A 7,382-nucleotide genomic window follows, 5' to 3' on the forward strand; every position below is an offset into this window, starting at 1 on the left:
GTTTTTCGTTATCATTGAATTTGTTATGGTGATTTGTGATCAGGGATCTTTGATGTTACTATTGTAATTGTTTTGGGGCACCATGCAATGTACCCATATGAAACAGTGAACTTAGTCAATAAATGTTGTATATGTTCTGACTGCTCCATAGACCAACCATTCCCCCATCTCTCTCCCTTTCCTTGGGCCTCCCTATTCCCTGAGACACAGTAGTATTGAAATCAGGCCAATTAATAACCCTACAGTGGCCTCTAAGTGTTCAAGTAAAAGGAAGAGTTGCATGTCTCTCACTTTAAATTAAAAGCTAGAAATGATTAAGCTTAGTGAGGAAGGCATGTTGAAAGCTGAGATAGCCTGAAAGCTAAGCCTCTTGCACCGAACAGTTAGCCAAGTTGTGAATGCAAAGGAAAAAAGTTCTTTTTTTTGGCTGCACAGTATGTGGGATCTCAGTTCCCTGACCAGGGATCCAACCCGTGCCCCCTGCAGTGGAAGCACAGAGTCTTAACCACTGGACCACCGGGGAAGTCCCGGAAAAGTTCTTGAAGGAAATTAAAAGTGCTACTCCAGTGAACACATGAATGATAAGAAAGTGAAACAGCTTTAGTGATCTAGATAGACAATCAAACCAGCCACAACATTCCCTTCAACCAAAGTCTAATCCAGAGCAAGGCCCTAACTCTCTTCAATTCTATGAAGGCTGAGAAAGGTGAGGAGCTTCAGAAGAAAACTGTGAAACTAACAGAGGTTGGTTCATGAGGTTTAAGGAAAGAAGCCATCTCTTGCAAGGTGAAGCAGCAAGTGCTGATGTAGAAGATGCAGCAAATTAGTCAGGAGATCTAGCCAAGATGATTACTGAAGGTGGCTACACTAAACAACAGATTTTCAGTGTAGACCAAACAACCTTCTAGTGGAAGAAGATGCCATCTAGGACTTTCATAGCTAGAGAGGAGAACTCAATGCCTGGCTTCAAAGCTTCAAAGGACAGACTGACTCTCTTGTTAGGGGTTAATGCAATTGGTGACTTTAAGTTGAAGCCAATGCTCATTTACCATTCCAAAAATCCTAGGACCCTTAAGAATTATGCTAAATCTACTCTGCATGTGCTCTATAAATGGAACAAGAAAGCCTGGATGGCAGCATATCTGTTTACAACATGGTTTATTGAATATTTGAAGCCCACTGTTGAGACCTACTGCTCAGAAAAAAAGATTCTATTCAAAATATTACTGCTCATTGACAATGCACCTGGTCACTCAAGAGCTCTGATGGAGATGTACAATGAATGAGATTCATATTTTCATGCCGCTTAACATCCATTCTGCAGCCCATGGGTCAATGAGTAATTTCGACTTTCAAGTCTTATTATTTAATAAATATATTTTGCAAGGCTATAGCTGCCATCGATAGTGATTCCTCTGACAGATCTGGGCAAAGTAAATTGAAAAGCTTTTGCAAAAGATTCACCATTTTAGATGCCATTAAGAACATTCGTAATTCATGGGAAGAGGTCAAAATATTAACATTAACAAGAGTTTGGAAGAAGTTGATTACAGCCCTCATGGATGACTTTGAGGGGCTCAAGACTTCAGTGAAGGAAGTAACTGTGGACACGGTAGAAGTAGCAAGAGAACTAGAATTAGAGATGGAGCCTGAAGATGTCACTGAATTTCTGAAATCTCGTGATAAATCTTTAACAGATGTGGAGTTGCTTCTTATGAATGAGCAAGGAAGGTGGTTTCTTGAGATGGAATCTACTCCTGGTGAAGATGCTGTGAAGATTGTTGAAATGACAAGAAAGGGTTTATAATATTACATAAACTTAGTTGATAAAGCAGCAGCAGGGTTTAAGAGAAATAACTCCAATTTTGAAAGAAGTTCTGCTGTAGGTAAAATGCTATCAAGCAGCATTGCATTAGCAAAAGGAAGAGTCAATCAATGTGGCAAATTTCATTGTTGTCTTATTTTAAGAAATCGCCACTGCACCCCAACCTTCAGCAACCACCACCCTGATTATTCAGCAGCCATCAACACTGAGGCAAGACTCTCCACCAGCAAAAAGATTTCGACCTGCTGAAGGCTCAGGTGATGGTTTGCATATTTCAGCAAAAATGTATTTTTTTTAAGGCATGCACACTGTTTTTCAGACATAATGCTATTGCACACTTAATAGACTACAGTAGGTGTAAGCATAACTTTTATATGTGCTGGGAAACCAAAAAAGTCATGTGACTCACTTTATTGCAGTATTCGCTTCATTGCAGTGGTCTGGAACCGAACCTGCAATATCTCTGAAGTATGCCTGTATATATTGTGAGATGATTACCACAGTAAGTTTAGTTAACATCTTGCTGACATCACTCTTCTCATTTTAACACTTAAATCAGTAGATCGAGAAAAGCAGATTCTCTTCCCTACCGTGGGAACAAATGCTGACCCTTTCCTGAATAAGAGGTAATTCCTCTTAACCTGGCTGCCTTTGAGTTGGGATATCAGTTTTTCCTCCTGCCTTTGAACTCAGACTCAAACATCAGCTCTTCCTGGGTCTTGAGCTTGCTGGCTTTCTGACTGAAACTATACCATCAGCTCTCCTGGTTCTCAGGCCTTTAAATTTGGACTGGAACTATACGACTAGCTCTCCTGGGTCCTCAGCTTACTGACTGCAGATCTTGGGATTTGTCAGCCTGCGTAATCACATGAGCCAATTCCTTATAATAAATCTCTTTGTGTATGTATGTGTATATATATGACTCCCTTCTAAAACTCTCTCTGTATACTTTGAGCCAGTCATTTAGTTTCAGCAAAGAATATAGATATTTTTGAGAAGTGACTGGAATGTTATTTTCATATTAATTTATTTGAACTCTATTTTTTAATTTAATCTTTTCAGCCTTGAAGAAGTTATTTCTAAAATTATAACCATGTGAGGCGAGTGACCTTAGGAAAAACTGGAATAAAGACAAAGGCACTGGAGCAAAAACAGTGAAGGAAAACATGGTGTATAGTGGGAAGGGTCAAACTATTCCTTGTCTATTAGTCCATGTGTAATATTTAGGCCATTATTGTAATATAAATTGACAACTACCGAATAGATTGAGGTAGTGGAATAACATGTCTCAATATGAACTTCAAAATTTTCACCCTGGAAAAATTACTGGAAGAGAGGTTGAATGGAAGAAAAGTGCTGAGGGAGAGATTAATAATATGCATTCAATATTTTAATAAATAGTTTAATTTCAGAGAAAAATATAAATAATTGAATTATGCTCCTGTTGATGCTTTTTGTTATACACATCTAGGGAAATCTTAGTTTATTAATTCATACATCTATAACCTGAGGCATAATTTCCACTTAGCTCCTCGATGTGCAGACATAATGTCTGGAAGCAAATAAGCCATTTCTGAAGTGCTGACCTCACAAACCCAGATCTACACAGTGATGGAAAATATCACACAGAGTGTTAATAAATGTACAAAAGATCCAAATCAAATATCACTCAGAGAAGATGAAAAGATGCATGCTTTATCCTATTATATTTACAGAGAGCATAGGGAAGGAAGTTCTCTCAAAAATTCCCTTTAGTATATTTTCCAGGGGATCTCAGATTAAGGAAGCAAACAAAACAGGAAGAAAATTATAGCTTTAAGAACTGCCAGACTAAATAGCTCTTTCTGAAAAGACTAGTGGTTTCTTTTGGATACAGTTAAGTGCCAAAGCTATAATTTCCCATTTACTTTCCTTTGTCACTGTATATGTAGGACATTTACCCCAATTTGATGCCATTTGCTCTTTGTCAGAGGAAGTTGTCCCGCAGATTCATATTAACCACATTTCTTCTCCTAAAGCATGTTATAAAAACTATCTCTGTCACTCTTCTTTTGACATCGGCCATTTCCTCATACAGAACTCAGTCATCAAATGATTGAAGGCCTGTGTAATTCAGCTCTAATGGATTGTGTTTTAAACTGCTCTAGTTTAAAATACCATAGGCCACGTATCTTAAAGTGCACACACTTCATATATAGAAAAGATCAAATTCCACTGTCATTATTGCTGGAATAGCTAGCTGTGTGACAGCTTTTGATTTATAGGGGGTTTTGGGGGGAGGGGGTGCTTAATTTGAGCAAAGACACATAAGTCACAGGTGAGCTGGAGGGCCTGGATGCGAGTTATTGGAAGTTGGGTAGTTTGAACAGCAGCAAAAGTTACACATCTTTTTGTTCTCGGACCAGATCAGTTTTTATCTACTCCACGTCAATTTCTGTTAATACAGTTTTAAAAAAAAAAACCTATTGCTTAAAGATTGCAGCTTTTCACAGAGATATGACTATACCTTGACTATAATCCTAATTGGAAGTAGATTTATTTTAATGCATAGTGTATTGTCTACTTTTCCCCAAAGGGCCAGATTATCTTATTACAGAAATAGATACCACCTGAATAAACAAGTAAAACACTCTCTACTACCATTTTATTCTTTGTCCAAAATGCTGAATATGTACATTCTATGCATTCAGCAATTTTTGCGTGTTTTGTTCACTGATGTGTTCCCAGTATCTTGAATAGTAACTGGCATATGGTAATAATTCACTACACATATGCAAGAATAAATAAATGAGTTAGTGAAGTGTCTGAATACACATGCTAGATTCTACCCCTAGATCTGATTCATTTTGCTCTAAATAAGGGTCTGAGTGTGTGTTTCTCTCTCTCCCTCCCCCCATCTTTCCTTCTCCTTCCCTCCCTCCCTCCCATCCCACCTCCCCTCACTCTTTCCTGTCATTTTCTTGGTGATTTTGATGTGCACTCTCAGTTAAGAACCAAGGAGGCCTCCAGGTGGAGGAAGAAATTGATCCATACTGGCAAATAGAGTCCAATGGTGAGAAGCATTAAGAAGACTGATTTGACCTCAAGAAAAAATTTCTAACTATTTATGGCAATTAAAAAGTGGAGTTGCCTACTTCTGGAAGCAATGGCTTTCCTATCACTTACAAGTGTTTGAGAAGAAATGCAAGTACCACCACGAGTGGATTCAGGCTAGAGAAAAAACTGCAAGAAGGGCTTACACTGTGAACACTTAAAAGCAGTTTAAATATGACTGGAAAAGGCAGAGAAAACAATAGGCGAAAAGGTTTCATTGTGCTATGTTTGATTTAAAGGCACTCATCATACACATCTTCATCCCCAAGCAATTTCTAGTTGCTTTTACATATGAACTAGTGACTCTTTAAAATCAGCACAATCAAGGAAACACATATGATGGTGTCAGTTTTAAACGTATATACATATATGTGTATATGTAATGGTAATAATTTAAAAATTTAAGCAATAGTAAGTTTCTAATTAGTTAAGTGCTTGACACATGGTTCAATTATGTAATGGCACTATATAACTAATTTCATGAATACTAAAAAGAGTAGTCAATTCATACATTCACAGTAAGAAATTATAGAGCATTTGGTTTTTGTATCTCCTCTATTGGGATTGTCTTCAGTTAGTCTTATCAATTTGTGGCCATGCTCTTTTGGACAAAACTAACAATAGTGAAAACAACAGCAAACAGTATAATTTGGAGAACTCAGTCACTTTTTCACTGGATGTAACTCAAAATATTATGTTTTTATTTCTAAGTACAAAATTCCTTCTCCCCCAAAATGTTGACAGTATTTCATCATTCAGAAAACTCTAATGAGGGAGTATAAACACAAACACAAGCCCAAAAGATTTCTTAAATATTTTGAATACTGTTAAATGTTTATCATCACACAATGATTCCTTCGATGGAAAACACTCATTTCCATATGAAATGTTATATATGCCTATAGAAACTAGTTAGTCATTCATATATTTTATAATCAAATACAGTGCATGTGGGGGAGACGTTATTTAATTATTGTAGTGATTTTTGATTCCCTAAAACTTAACAGTGGGAATGTGTTCTTAATCTATTGTTACATAAGACAATTTCTAAGCAGACATTTTAGTCAATGTGGTAGGCAGAATAATGCCCAACCCAAAGATGTTCATGTCCTAATGCCTGGAACTTGTGAATATCTTAGGTGACATGCCAAAAAGGAATTAAGGTTGTAGGTGGAACTAAGATTGTTAATCAACAGATCTTGAGATGGGAAGATTCTCCTGGATTAACCAGTTGGCCCCAGTATAATCATGTGGGTCCTTATAAGTGAAAGGTCAAGGTAGAAGAGAGAGAACCAAAGATGTGGCAGTATGAGAAGGACTTGACCAAATGTTGCTGGCTTTGAAGATGAAGGAAGGGGACCATGAGTGAAGGAATTGAAATGGTTCGACAAATGATTATGATTTTTTCTAATATCTTCACTGGCATTACGTACACACAATTATAGTTTATTAAACTACTTAAAATGTCTTTAAAGAGACCTATATATCAGACTATAAGTGTTTAAAACTTTTTCTCAAGAAAATTCTTTTTTTAACTATGAAAAAAGTATCCAGTGGACACACATCTCACAGCTTTGTGTGTTCATTGTTTAATTGCCTACTTAACCTGAAACTTCTAAAAAAAAAAAAAGCATCCATATTAGTTCTGAATATAAGATGAGGGATGATGTGCAGTGTCCCTCAATACACTGAACATTTCTAATTAAGATAAATTCTACCCAGAGCTGTAATTATGAAAAAATGCTGTGGTGGAAACATCCTTTTATTTCAGTAATTAGTTAGTCATGAGTATATCTTGCTTAATAGCTGGATCTAACCTCCAAAAGTTTAATTTATACTTTTCTCTAATTAGTACATCAAATAGTAAATAGTTTGTATAATCACCAGAGACTTCTCACAAAATTAATATTGAACTCCACCTTCTCTTCCTGCCTCGTCACTGAAGCCACCTTAGCCAGCAACACTGCAGGTGCCCAGGCCCTAGGACCCAGGACAGCAACCATGCACACACCCACAGCCAGTCCTGGCCCTTAAGGCCATGCACATGCACATCACCAGCCTGCCGCCTGTAGCTGTACACATGTACACAGCTGGCCCCCGATGCCATGCATGCACCCACATATAGCCCCAGTAGCCAGGAACATGAACAGTGTCATCTCCAGTCCTCAAATCTGCAAGTGCACCTACAATCAACCCTGGCCCCTGCTGCTGGCCTCCACTCTTGCCAACATGTGTACTTGCAGCTAGCCTCTAAAGCCAGATGCATGCATACCATTTGCTCTGGCCCCCAACACTGCCTGCCCCGGTCTACGCTGCTGGACCTGGAGGTGCCACTGAGGATTCCAGCAGCCCTTGTAGCTACCATGGACCCCATAAAGTTCTTGCTTCCAAGGACTACAGAGTTACTAACATCGTGAACCCCAGATAACTGAGCTGATGATACACCATACACCCCCTGGACCCA

General features: G+C 38.1%; 1 pseudogene; it reads left to right on the top strand.

The window, feature by feature from the left end:
• The first annotated feature begins 250 nt into the window (after positions 1-250).
• LOC118889010 lies at positions 251-6,952 on the top strand (annotated as a pseudogene).
• The last annotated feature ends 430 nt before the right edge of the window (positions 6,953-7,382 follow it).

This window comes from Balaenoptera musculus, chromosome X, assembly GCF_009873245.2.
Source record: "Balaenoptera musculus isolate JJ_BM4_2016_0621 chromosome X, mBalMus1.pri.v3, whole genome shotgun sequence".
In the NCBI taxonomy this organism is placed as follows: Eukaryota; Metazoa; Chordata; class Mammalia; order Artiodactyla; family Balaenopteridae; genus Balaenoptera; species Balaenoptera musculus.